Below are 13,770 nucleotides of genomic sequence, written 5' to 3'. Positions count from 1 at the left end.
AAAATTAGAGACAGAGTCTTCAAACTTTTATTTGTGGTGAGTTGGGATAAAAGAGGCAGAGGGTTCCCAGGGTTGGAGGAGTCCTTTCCCTCGGAATTTCTCTTAATTCTCCCTCAGGGTTGTCCTGAAAAACCAATGGTTTGGGGAGAGTTCCAAGGATTCATGAACCTGAGTGTCATCTCTGCTCTCCCCTGTCTCCTCCTCCAGCCTCAGCCTTGCTGCAGCGCCCCCCCCCCCAGGTCCCCCTCTGAGGAGCACTGGGGTGGACCCAGGAGCATCCTTGACCTTTTCATGGGTCTTTTAGGTCAAGGACCTGAAGGAAGGGCAGCATCTGCAGAGTGCAGATGACCAGCCCCCAGGAGGCAGACAGCATAGTCCTCAACAGCAATACTGACTGAAGGTTCCCTCTGAATTGCTTCTCCAGGTCTAATGCCCAGGCTCCAAGTCTTGGCATATCCCAGAGATGAAATTAGATAGAATTAGGGAAGGCCCCAGGCAAGGCATTGTGGGAATCTTGGAGGAAGAGGTTAATGTCTCTTCATATGGAATGGACCAGGGCAGGTTTGGGCTTAGGAGACCTCTTATAAAGTGGCCCAGGCAAACAAGATATGTTTGGGGTTAGGAGTCCAGATTGCAATCAATGAAATGGGTGTTAAACCTCAGTTCTATCACTTTCCAGCTGTGACTTGGGACATGTAACATTTCTGGATTTCTGTGTCACCTGTAAAATGAGTGTACTAGTGGTTCCCACAGTATAAAGCTGGGGCTCACTGAACCAGAGCAGACCTGACCTTATACCACCCCTAGCTGCTTTCCTTATGAATCTTTGCTGGCTCCCAAGTCTCAGAATCCAACACAGAGCTTCGTGGGATGTTGTACCTAGACCTATGTTGGATTCCAAACCTCAAGGCTCAGCTCCACATTGCTCTTTACAGGCACCCTCTAGCAAGCAATTTACTCCTTTGCGGGTAGAGCCAGGCAGGCATTTGATTAGCATTGGGAGCAGCAAGGTCAGACAGTGTCTCCCTGGACACATGCTGTGTATGCAGATAGAGCCTTTCAGTCAGTCTGCTCCTGAGGCCAGGCTGTCCTCAGCAGGGCACTTCCACTGGGCTAAAGCAGGTAGGGGCACCTACTCCTAATCAACACAGCCCACAAAGCCCCCCTCCTCAAAACAGCTCCACCCTGAGGGAAATCAGAACCACATTTGATTTACCCACTCTAGGATATTGACCCTGCCCCTACCTGCCAACCAGCTTGGAGAAACCCTCTGATTTCCTTGCTCTGTCTCCTGCATAGGTGAGACTGAAATATGATGCTCACCTAAACAAGAACCAGAGAAGCTAAGCCTGGCACATAGTGGGCTTTTGGTTAATAGTAGCAGCCATGATGATGACACGTGATTAGTAGGCTGCAGTAACACCATTGGCCAGAGGCCATCAGTACTGTTAAGACACTTTCCCCTGCCACATCACACCTTGTCTTAGCGTGCCTACCCTTCATTGGCTGAGAGAAGTTAAATCTATTAAGTGATTACAACTCTTTCTGTTTTCAATAAAAGCATTTCACAAACACAGAGAAAAAACAAACACAAACATACAGGAAGACATCCCTCCCATTTCCCAGAGGTTGCTGTCCAGTGTTTATGTTCAAGAACCATCCATGCACAGACATAGACATGCTTAATGGCTGATATATTTTATTTGACTCCAGGCTTCTTGTGTGTTGTGTGTATTTTACCACAGAGCTTCACATACCTCGGACTCCATGACTGACTTTTAAACGTATACAAACAAGAACATACTTGAATGTTCTGTAATTTGTTCTATTCACTTAAGTATATTAGTCGGCCTTCCTATCAGCCTGCATGCAAAGATCTACCACACTTTCACAGCTGTGTAGTATCCCATAGTATTAAATGACCCGTTAGTGAACCACAGTTTTGTCCATGCTTCTTAGCAAACGTTTCCAGTGTATCTGGAGTAAGTTTCCAGTCATGAAATTAGTAACCAAGTCTATGTGCCTTTTACATTTTGACATTGCAACATTTCAGAAAATGTACTTTCTACTCTCCAACAAACTGCACAGAAATATCTAACCAGCGGGAGGGATCGAGGCACCAAGGGGCCACTGAGAATAGCACTTCACTGGCCTGTTGTGTAGGGCAGCACCTGTGGTCTGCTCTTGTCCAGGTCTGTGCAAGCCGGAGCCCAAGGGTGCCGAGTCCCAGCCGAGCTGGATCTATAGGAGCCCTGGGAGCAGAGGGCAGTGGAAGGTGGCTGGGTCCCGCCTGAATGGTTTCTTGAAGCCATTGTCTCTGTCCCGCCTGGTCTTCTGAACAGGAGTTGATTCAGGGTTTGTGTGGAGGGGGCTGTGCAGGAGGGGGTGTGCAGTCCTCACCGCAGGCACCCAGGAATGTGCCATAGGAGGGAGAGAAAGGGGAAGGGGGAACCCATGCCTGGGAGAGACAGGGCGTCAAGAACCCCTGACTAATGAATAGCGAGTGTGTCCTTGAACCTCACTGGGCTTCCCCGTTCTCAGGCACAGAACAAGAGCCGAGACACATCTGAGCCCAGCTGCACAGGATGGCGGTGGTTCATCTCAGACACTTTGACAGGCTGAGCCTTTCCCCTGCATAGCTCTGATCTGCCTCTCAGCTCCCCTGGCAACAGCCCAGCAGCATGGCTCCTGGTTCCAGGCCCTGCCTGCTGTGAGCGGGAGGAGGGAGGGAAGGGAGCACCAAGGGAGGACAGCTGGGGAGAAGCATCTTTAACTCCTGGGAGGCTGGAGCCCCTTCCTCTGGCAACTTCCCAATGTGCTGCCTAGTGCTTTGGGGGTCGAAATGCCAGTCATGAAGTTTCCATTTCCCAAGTGCCTGGACAGCGTCCCACTGCACATCAGACCCAGGACAATCCTGAGAGGTGTGGGTGGCATGGGCAGGCATAGGAGACGCTAGGCCAGCAGGCTGATGACAAAGGCCCTCTAGAAGGGCTCCTGCCGAGTCCCTGGTGGCAGGACTGCTCCCTGTACCACAGCCTCCGGATGGTGCTTCTGCGTTTCCTTTCCTCCTGCACTCTTGTGTGTCTGAAGCAGCTCGGCTCTGTAGGCTCTGCATTCGTCCTGTGACCCTGGCAGGCAGGAGTTACCACTTCTGTTTCCATAAAAGCTGAACTGCCTGTCCCATCACTGCCCTTCACAGGACCATCTAAGACAAGAGAGATCGTCTGTGAGCAGCTTGCACTTGGGAGGCAGGTTTCCTATGATCCCATTGGGGTATTATGAGGGCTGGGAAGGGAAAATGGGGAGGAGAGACCATCTCCAAGGTTGTGCCAGGCAGGGCAGTTCTGGAGCTGGAAAAGGACTCATCTATGACCATGGCCTTCGGGGTCCCTGCATACAGCTGGACTCAGGAGACAAAAGAGATGGAACTCACTCTTCCAAAGTGTTTTTCTGTATTATTTAAATGTCTTTGTGTATGTTTATGTGAAAGGTATGGTTATTATTATTGTTATATTTTGAGCCTAAGGATACGTCTCAAGGCCTTGAGCATGCTTGGAAAGCTCTCTATCACTGAAGCCTATCTCCACCCCGTTTCTTATTTTAAAATGTGGAAACAGTGCTGTGCACTGACCCAGGCTCACCCTGGTCACACAAGGATATTGGGTCCGTGCCCTCTAGACTTCACAGCCATACTTGTTTCAGCTCTACCTGTAGTGGAGTTTCTGGCTGGAGAAGTCAGTGATAGAAACCAGACATTAAGAAATGGTGCCTTCGTGCAGTCTAAGGGGCTCTGGCCCAGGGAAGGTCCCAAATATATGACAAACCTTCCTGAAGCCACCGGGGCACTGTTCAGAACATCTGGAACCAGAGGAGAAGGCAAAGCATCTGACTCAGGCTGCAAGCACACCTAGCCAAGACATACACTGTCTGGCCCAGGTCTTTGCTCCAGGACAGGCCACTTTCTAGGTCAGCGCTGGCCGTCAGCAATGGGACAAGCCTCGGGGGTTTTTCGTTTCTTTGTTGTTTGGTTGTTTCTTTGTAGGCCTTAGTAGAGGAATCTACCTGTGTCCCAGGGCAGCTTAAAGGAGAAAAGACTGAGTTGCCTGAAATTCAGGGAGCAGGAAGTAGGGTGACTTGCAGGTAACAAAGCAGAACAAAATATGAATTCCCAATGTAAAATGTAGGGCTAAGTGGCTGCAGACAGTCATATCCAGTGTTCCTTTTGCAGGCCGGAAGTGGATAGAGGCTTGCCCAGTGCACTAAACAGGATGGTGGGCCGGAGGGGGAGGAGCCTCTGACTTCCAGGTGAGTGGGGTTGGTCTTCCTGTGACCTTGTTTCTTTACTAGGCCACCTTGGACCCTGAAAGGGAAAGATTTCAGTAAGGAAAAAAGAAAACTCAGAGGAAGTCACTATTGTCAAGGTGCATATATCCAGGGCAGGGGACAGTTTCCAAAATCCTGGGGCTGAAGGCTTATGCTGCCTTGAGGCCAGAAGCTTTCTTTAGTAACACAACATGGCTCCATCCCCTCCAGTATCACACTCTCAGAGAGCAGGAGCCACTAACACACCCTAGAGAAAGAAGCAGGCATGAGGAGGTGAGTCAGAATGAAGACAGGCCCCTATTCCTTGGCCCACAGTACTTCTGAAAAGGACTTTGAGAGATCCAGATGAAGCTCAGTCCCACAGAGAGAGGCTGGGGCAGGTTTTCAGCCAGTCTGGAGCTCAGATCAGACGGGGGTGTGCCCCATGGGGGGCAGATCTGACCCGGTGAGAGGGCAAAGGAGATGGGGTCCAGCATCCTGCTGTCCTGTCTGGAACTGCCCTGAGGGAGTTTGTGTGCTTGCTGAGGACTAGACACCTCTGTGACGGAACAGGGAGACAAGAAGACAAATGGATTGATTTGGGCCCAGCTGTGCCCTCTTCTGTGGGCTGCTGGTTCAGACAAGTTACCGTACTGGTACCAAGGCCAGTTGGTAGTTAATATCTGATTATCACCACTGTTTCCATCCTCCTCCCCAAAACACAGCCATATTAAGTGACCTTGAAAAGGTCACCTCCTTCCTATCTGTCACACAATTAAAGAGAAGAGCAAGTGTCTGCACCAGGCACAGCAATTCCACAGGCAAGAGTTGTTCCAACATTACAGGTGGGACTTTAGAGGTCCTGGGACATTCAGGGATCTAAGTGCCCATGAACCGAGGGCTGAGTGTCTGTCCATAGCATCTATTTCTCTGTACCTTCTCTCTAGCCAGGGTTTTGCCTGCCCCCTGGTCGTCACAGAGCCCCAGAACTACCTGGGCCTGCATTCACATCCTAACATCAATGTCTAAACTTTCTGGGTTTCCTCAGAGCCACTCAAACTAATATGGAAGGCATCCTGTCTAGCATAATCACCCAGCTGTAGGACAAATCTCTCCCCTGGCCAGCTCTGATATCATTTTTCTGGCTGACCAGGAGAATGACTACCTGTAACACACAGACACTACTTCTAATTGGGATTGGCAGCTGGAAGATCTAGGAGCTGAAATACAGTTAAGGGCAGCTCTGAAAAAATAAAGGCCTAGTCACATAGAAAGGACTAGAAAGCACCAATCTTAGGAAGGTTCCTTCCCAGGAACAAAGAACAAGGTGATGCCTTAGGGCAGGCAGGACCTCTCTCTTAGCTTTCACTGGGTACTACCCATCCTGGGTCCAGTCCAGCCAAGACTGCAGCCTCTGGAGGGGGAGCTGCGCTTGGAATGTGATTCTCCAGCTTTGCCATGACACTTGGTGATGCTCCATTAGCAGAGTGTGACTCCTAAGATCCCTTGTCGCCTCCTAAAGCCTCTGCCAGCCAGTCCTCCCAGCCCCACACTGATCACCAGATTAAGGAGCTCAGATACAGCTGAGGCAGCAGCTGAGCAGCTAAGAGAGGGATGGGGCGGGGAGGGCAGCCGACAACTCCCCCAAGGCCCTGCCGCCATCTTGTCCCCCCACAACTGCAGGCACTTTGCTCACTGTGCCTGGCTACCATGTTCTTCCTCACTGAACTTGGGCTACCCCACCAGACTCCCAGCTTGAGTGGGAAACAGCTCAGGGAGGCAGGGAAGAGGTACTGAGATGAGATGAGGGAGGTGGGAGAGGAAACTGGCTAGAGCCGTGCACTAGGAGGAGACAAGCCCAGGCTCACCTGTTGTCCACGAGGCCATTTGAGGCCATCACAGAGCTAGCTCCCTGTCGGTCTCTGACCAGTTGCCTGCTCTAAAGCAGAGTACCTCCCACCATGTCTGAGGGGAGAAGCCTGGCAAAGAGGAACCAGAGAGGGAACCAATTGGGCACTAGAATATTTTCCCAAAGACCTTAGGATTTCTGGACCCAAAGACACCCCAACTTATTTAAGACATACATGGAAGTCAGGAGTGGTGTCGCATGTAGTTAATCTCAGTACCCAGGAGACAGAAGCAGGCAGATCTCTGTAAATTCAAGGCCAGCCTGGGGTAAGTACATAGGGAATTCCAGGATATCCAGGACTACATAGAGATTCTAAAATTTGAATGCGCGCGCGCGCGCGCACACACACACACACACACACACACACACACACACAGAGAGAGAGAGAGAGAGAGAGAGAGAGAGAGAGAGAGAGAGAGAGAGAGAGAATGAGTGTTCCTTTTTGTCTGTAAAGAATGACATCAGCTCGGTTCATCTGTGATACAAACTGATCAGAAAGGAACAGGGAGTTTGGACTGACTAGTCCTAGGCTTCCATGTACAGTAACCCAAATGCTATGTCACAGAGGGCAAGACTAGTGGGAACCAGTGGTGGGAAGAGACCAGCAAAGAGCTGGGAGTCAGATGTGCGGACACATGCACATGAATTAGAGAAGCAAGTCTGCATACTGCCGTCCCCTTCCTTGGTCCCTGTGGGTCTCCAGAGGGCTAGACACTCTGAAGATATGACCTGGGAAGAAGATGCTAGGAGGCCTGGCTGAGCTTAGCCCGGCAGGCATCAGCCTTTCTCAGCCCTGTGCCCTATCCCAGGGCCTGCAGGGGCCCCAGAGAACAGTAGCTCTCCATCCAGCTTCTCCTATGCTGGGCTGGGGTGGCTTTTCACCACTGCAGCATACAAGCCAGAGGGAGACTCAGGCTCAGGATGGGACTCTGTGAGGATCTGGGAAGACAGGCTCTGCTGATTCCTGATCCTCCCTAAACTGCCCAGAAAACACAAGACCTCACTTTCTTCCATCTCCCCAGCCACCCCTATTCAGAATTCACTGGTCTCCTTCTTGTCACTGTGCTAAATGAACACAAGCTGCAGTGATCACCACGGCAAAGATTCCCTCAGCTAGGGGGAAACCAAGAGTCCTGAAGCTCAACTTCATCATTTTGCTGCTGAGATTAAGAGGCAGAGGGACTTGTGCTGTCCAAGGTCACACAGTAAGCCAGTGGCAAGGCCATGACTGTACTCTGCCACCCTACTACAAGGGCCTAAAAGGGAGCTTCTCCATCATCTCCTAAACAAGATCCTGACCTGCTATGGACGGCAGGGGTCTGGGGACAGAGGAGGCCATAATGCGATAAGCTGACTGGCCATCTGGCTCTGGGACAGAAGAGAGCCCAGACTGGTCGCTTCTGCCGCCTGGTCCCAAGGGGCCCTGTGTCGCAAGAGACAGACTGCCAGATGGACAGGCAGTAGCCTAGGTCTGGGTAGAAGCCAATGAGTTCCTGGTAGTCAGCACTGACCAACTTTCAGCAGTAGGGAAGAAGTGGAGGGGCACAGAGAGCAAGGCCGGGCTCCCCACAGGGCAAAGAACAGCAGGACAGGGAAGCTGGGGTTCCCCATTCAGAGCCTGAGCCTAGCTCCCCAGGTAGGCCCAGCCCAGCCCAGCCCTGCCAAGCTCAACTCCCCAGCCTCCAGCCCACTGGCCAGCCACAAACAGGGCCCCCTCCTAGGGGAGGAGGAAGGCAAACACATCTCCCCTGGCACCTTCTCAGACATGCATGCAAAACTAATTAACATGGGGAGACATGCGAGCAGCCGGCCAGCTCCACACCCTTGAGTCCACGCAGACAAGGCCAGCCCTTGTCCAGGGGACCTGCACAAAGCTTTGTTGCTAATTTAGGCATCTGTCTCTGTCTGGTCTGGTCCTCCTGCCTGCACTGGGGTTTTTCCCAGCCCCTCGGACAATGCTGGGAACAGGCCCGCAGATCCCTTATTCAAATCACACCCGGGACAATGAGCTCATTGTGCAGGCCACAGAAAGGGGGATGCTGGGGGGTGGGAGTATGTAAGGGGCATCGGGGAGTGGAGAAGGGTGGGGGTGTGTGTGAAGAAAATAGGAAGCCAGTAAAGTGTTTACTAACATAGCCCCTGCAGCTGCCTTGGGCCCCTTGCCCCTCCCTTGCTTGGCTGGGAGCTGGGAGTCTTGGGACTGAGAGGTGGGAGCCCCAGAGTGGATGAAGGGCCTTGTGTCTATGGGCCTAGCAGATAGATACAAACTCTGACTCAAGCCTTCATCTTGGTGGCTTCTTCCTTCAACAGTCTACAGCTATGCCTGCATGTTCAAGGGCAGACATAACTTTTTAGAATGGTTGGGGTTCTTTTCCTTCTTACCTCAGGTTCAGCAGAGTGAACGAAGGGTGATGTATGGAGGAGACAAGGCTGGGGAAGGAGGCACTGGGGGCTGTGCAGGGTGGGACAGGCTGTCTCGGCCATTGTCTTCAGGCAACATTTCATTTTCTCCTCCTTCCCATCTAATAAATTAGAGAGTAGATGGTAAACTGTGAAGGGACAAGCTCCCCATGGACATGGAGGACGGAAGGCAACTCCGTAAGCTCTTGGCAGATGGGCTCCCCAGCCCAGGCCACTGCTCAGGCCATACCTGGCTAGACACTTGAATGCATCCCCATACAATAAACAACATGAGAAAAAAACTCTATCTATATATGTGCAAGTCCATATATACCAGCATCCTGATGTCCCTGAGGGGGAGAGCTGAGGCTTTGAAATGTCTTCCTTTTACCAACACCACCCCCAGCTCCCTGTCGCACTGAGCACGCCTAGACAGGCCGACATAAATAGACACACACAGCCTGATGACTGACAGGAAGATAGAAAAAGAAACACACACACCCAGAGGCGGGCGGCCACAGACACACACTGACAAGGGTGTAATGAGTGCGGGACGGATGAGCATTCAGTCAGGAGCTCCCACCACTGGGGTGGCCCAAAGGTTATGGTGTGGCTGCAAGAGCACTCTGGCACCCTCTTCCTCTACTGCACCTCAGTCTCCTGTGACAAGTTCACCGTCCAGGTGGAAGCCAAGGACTCCAGAGTCAGGAAAGTCTGTAATTGGTCCAGCCCTCAGTCAGGGCTGGCTAGGCTATCTCAGAGACTTCTTTTATTAATGATGAAAGAAAGGATAGCCAAAACCATTTTGTCTTTCCTTTTCTTTCATTTGTTTTCTGAGGCAGGAGCTCATGTAGCCTGGCTGACCTTGAACTTCTGATCTTCCTGCCTCCATCTCCCAAGTCCTAGGTTAACGGCACAAACCATCGTCTGGGCTTCAACAGTCATATCTTGATTGTCTCATCCCAAGACAAGAGGTGCTGAAGCTGGAACAAGTGAGCCTTGCTGGGCTAGTTCCAGCACAGCTCAGCTCCAGCTTCTTGCTGTTAAAATAAGGCTGAAGGGGTGTTGTAGGATGAAGAGGAACATCAGTAGTTGCTATGTACCACCCCATGATGGAAAGTATTAGCTTGCAGCACATGAACAGGCAATAATTGACTGTTCTTGATTTAACAATAAAGAAATTGTATATGGGTCAACCTAGCAAGCAACTGGCCCCACAAGAAGGGAACATTCCATTTGTTTATTTACTTTACTGTATTGTATTTTGAGACAGGGCCTCATTAGTTGTTCAAAGTGACATTGAACTCCTGGATCAAGCAGTCTTCCTGCCTCAGCCTCCTGAGGAGCCAGGACCGGAAGTGTATGTCCTCACATCTGGCTTCCCGATTTCAGTGTCTTCCTCAAACTAGGCTGCTTTTGTCCCAATGAAGGAAAAATAGTAACAAGAGTGAACTGAGTGAATTCTACCTGGACCTCCCATCTACAGCCACAGTCCACACAGAGAAGGAGCCGCTGCTGGTAAGAGCTTCGAATGTATACACAGGGCCCATGGCCTGTGCTGGAAGGGAACCCACCTTCTTTGTCATCACCAAGCTGTCTTTTCTCTTTTCTCTTCTTCTGACCCTGGACTGTGTCCTGGAAGAGAATAAAGCCCATGAGAGGGACAGCAGAACAGGAAACGAGAACTGTGCACCTCCTTCATCAGCACGAGCGTCTGTGAGCCTCTCTGCTCCGGAGGAAGCCTCTCTTAGCAGCCTGGTGACCGAGAGTGTGTGCTGTCAACTGGCTCCCATATTTAAACCCTTGGCAAGTCTCTATGGATGTGACGTTTAGTCAGTAAACTTCCTCCAGGAAATCTCAGCAAAGGAAGCCAGAAGGAAGCCAAGGCCAGCCAGTGCAGGGAAGACCCACTTGCTTCTAGACCCTGAACCTCCCCTTGCTATGTTGTTCAGCGTACAGGACTGAGAGTACACACTCTCTTCCTGGGGAAGCATCCTCACCGACCTCTGGCTTTCCTAAATGAAAGAGTCAAGTGCTGCCACCTCACCTGTCCACAGAAGAGCCTGTTTCAAGTTCGCTTGCCTTGCCTACCAGCAACAGCTGGACAGTACAGAAGGAAGCGGAACGCAGGACATCCTCCTAGTCTGGTGGCTAAACCAAAGATTTAGAAAGAACATCCAAGGAGCCAGAAGTGGCTTGGGCCTCCTGTGCTTTGGTAATCACCATACAATATCTAAGAGCTTGCTCTTACACACACACACACACACACACACACACACACACACACACACACGTCCACCAGAGTAGTAGTAATGAGAAGAAACCCATTTGTCTTTCCTGGTCTTGGAAGGCAAGGGACAGAAAAGGGCCATAGGCAGGGATAGAGGGCTGGGGTTAAGGATACATTTGCAGGGCTGGGTCACAACCCAGCTGTGCGGGGAAGTGGTGGCCAGATGCTCACTACTGTCACTTTACATGCAGGCCTAACTGCCGAGAACTGTGCTCAGGATCTTGTCTGAGGAGAGCCAGGTAGTATTCTGAACCTGGCACTCCAGACAAGCTTCTGGTGTCTAAGTAGAAGAAATCATCTATCCATGAATTCCTCCAGGTATTGGTTTATTATCTAATTGCACTTAAGATGTTTCCTGCTAGTCTCACACATAAATATCAACGAGTTCTTGATATTCTGATTCTTACGATCCAAGTCATTTTAAACGGGAGAAAGGGAAGCTATAGAACTGATGGGGATCTAGAGAACTGACGTTGGGCTGAAGCTAAGTGACAGCTGATGGGTGTCATGGGCAAAGCATGAAATGGCCTCTGACTTTGTTCTTGTGGGTTCTTGAAGAGTGGAGGGGGCTGGGGGAGCAAGAAGCCATAGAACAATGATAACTGTCACATCCCATGCCTGCTAACTCAGCACTCACTCCCCTCAGCCTGACCTTCCTGTTGTGAATGGATATGTGAAGTTCCGGATCACAAGAGCTAAAGGGCTGGGTAGAGGACTGTGGTTTCCTCCTCTGTGTCCCCAAGGCCTTACTTAACACATAATGTGCAGTCAATGAGTGTTGAATGAATAAATGATGGTGGTAGGAAAAATAACGTGGCATGGGAAGATGGCCAGTTTCTGAGCTCCACAGTTTCCTTGCAAACTTGGAAACAGCTCCATGAGCTACTAGAGTCCAAGCCAAGTGCTACAAGGTGACAGGCACAGAGTGGGCATGCCTGCTGAGCTCCAGCTGGCCTAGGTGGCACAGGGCCTGACAGCCTCCATCCTACCCATCTTGTACCCATGGTGACCAGGCCAGTTCCTTTAGCTGGCTCCCTGCCTGTTATTCTCGGCTTCCAGCATCTGACCTGACGCTCCATACCAAATCTCATACCCTGTCCATTAGGACACTTCCAGCTTCTCTAAACCTCTGGCCAGAGCGCTCTCTCTTCTGGCATGGATGCCCTATCCTGCCTTCTTGGTGGCCTAAAAGACATGTTTGGTCACAGGAAGCCTTCTCTGGTACTTGTTATCTCCAGACAAATTCCTCTTTTCCTAGGCCCAAGTTAGATCATATACTCCTGTATGAGTGACTCCTAAGGCTTTTCAAGCTATTCTCTCTGATCCAGAGGTCAAGGTTCTCCATACACTATGGAGTTTATGGACGATCAGGAAACATAAGGACTTAGTACAGCGTAACTGACAGAGAGCTAAGCTGGTCCCTTGCTTGCTGTCTTCCAGAGATTTTATTCACGACAAATGTGTGACACCACATCAAATGGGATGCATACTAATATTTTATATACATATATATATATATGCATATACATATATTTCCCCCTCTTTCCCTCCTCCTCCTTTCTCTCCTTCTTTCTCAGACCCAGGGATTGAACTTGGGCACTGGTATTTCTTGAATGCTATTCCCAAATTCACAGGTGAGAACAGCAGCTCACAAAGAGGAAAAGCAGCATGCTCATGGTTTTTGAACTAGATCAGAAAGACTCCAGAACCTGGATCCTATTGAGCCTGTGGCTTCTGCCTCACTGCTTGTGCTGACAGCATAAGGGAGAATCTGCAGCCGCTGAAATGGGATGCAGAGGCTGAAGGATGGCTTAGGGAGGCTGCCAAGGCAGACCTGAGTCTGATCACCAGGCCCACACAGTAGAGAGAACTAGCTCCTCATATTTTCCTCTGATCTACACACACACACACACACACACTGCAAATAAACATACACAAATGTTAATATGTATTTAAATGCAATGGGATACAAGAAGTTGCAGGCTCATAAGGATGGGTAAACTAGAGACCCCCTCCTTTACACTCCCAAGGCACTTGATAAGGAAATGGCACTCTCAGAAACCAGGAAGTTTCTATGCTACCAAACTGGCAGACGGAAGAAAGCCTTGGCACTCTTTGCTTAAGGAAACAAGACTAAGGGCTGGAGAGACAGCTTAGCAGTTAGGAGTGCTTCCGGCTCTGCCGAAGGACGAAGTCTGGGTTTGCACACTCTTGTTAGGCACTTACAGCATCTGTAATTCCATTTCCAGGGGACCTGAAGCCCTCTTCTTGGCTTTGCAGGAATCTGCACACACATGCTATACACGCACACACCACATCAGAACACACACACACACACACACACACACACACACACACACACACACACACCTTAGAAAATAAGATTGGACAGAGGACACAGATACTATCCCTTCCCTGTAGGACTGTGTCCAACTTCTAGAAGCAGAAAGCAAAACCCACATTCACCCTAAGCAGCCAATCTCTTGCAATTGTGGGAAATGGTGGAGTTGGATTTCTCTGTGTAGCCCCTTGCTGTCCTGATCTACCTACCTACCTACCTATCTATCTATCTATCTATCTATCTATCTATCTATCTATCTATCGGAGGGTGTCTCTGTGTAGCCCTGGCTGTCCTGGAACCACCCTGCTTTTTATAAACTGAAGCACAGCAAGGCTTGGCTGACAGACAATATCAAGACAAGCCAGGACCAGATGAGATGTTTCCCACCTCTCTAATTCCTTACTGGGGTTCCTAGGGGCCTGGCACTGAGCTCTCCCCATCTGGATTACTCATCTTTGTTGCCTACCTGAAGTAGGAGATGCTACAGAGACATCCAGCAGCCCAATAACCCATGCATCTCTCTCTTTT

At 50.4% G+C, this 13,770-nt stretch overlaps 1 long non-coding RNA gene across 2 annotated transcripts; it reads right to left on the bottom strand.

Annotated features, from left to right (window-relative positions):
• Nucleotides 1–1,182: 1,182 nt before the first annotated feature.
• On the bottom strand, nt 1,183–12,360 carry LOC118583993. 2 transcript variants are annotated; one of them, XR_004944987.1, is made up of 4 exons: nt 10,186–12,360; nt 8,594–8,733; nt 3,825–4,360; nt 1,183–3,205 (listed from the first exon to the last, which is right to left on the bottom strand). It is a non-coding gene; the product is annotated as an uncharacterized LOC118583993 (long non-coding RNA). The 2 variants fall into 2 exon arrangements; XR_004944988.1 differs by lacking the exon at nt 10,186–12,360 and adding an exon at nt 10,079–10,179.
• Nucleotides 12,361–13,770: the final 1,410 nt, after the last annotated feature.

This window comes from Onychomys torridus, chromosome 1 (assembly GCF_903995425.1).
Source record: "Onychomys torridus chromosome 1, mOncTor1.1, whole genome shotgun sequence".
NCBI classification, from domain to species: domain Eukaryota; kingdom Metazoa; phylum Chordata; class Mammalia; order Rodentia; family Cricetidae; genus Onychomys; species Onychomys torridus.
The sequence above is the reverse complement of the archived record's forward strand: the minus strand, read 5'-3'. Positions and strand labels throughout refer to the sequence as shown.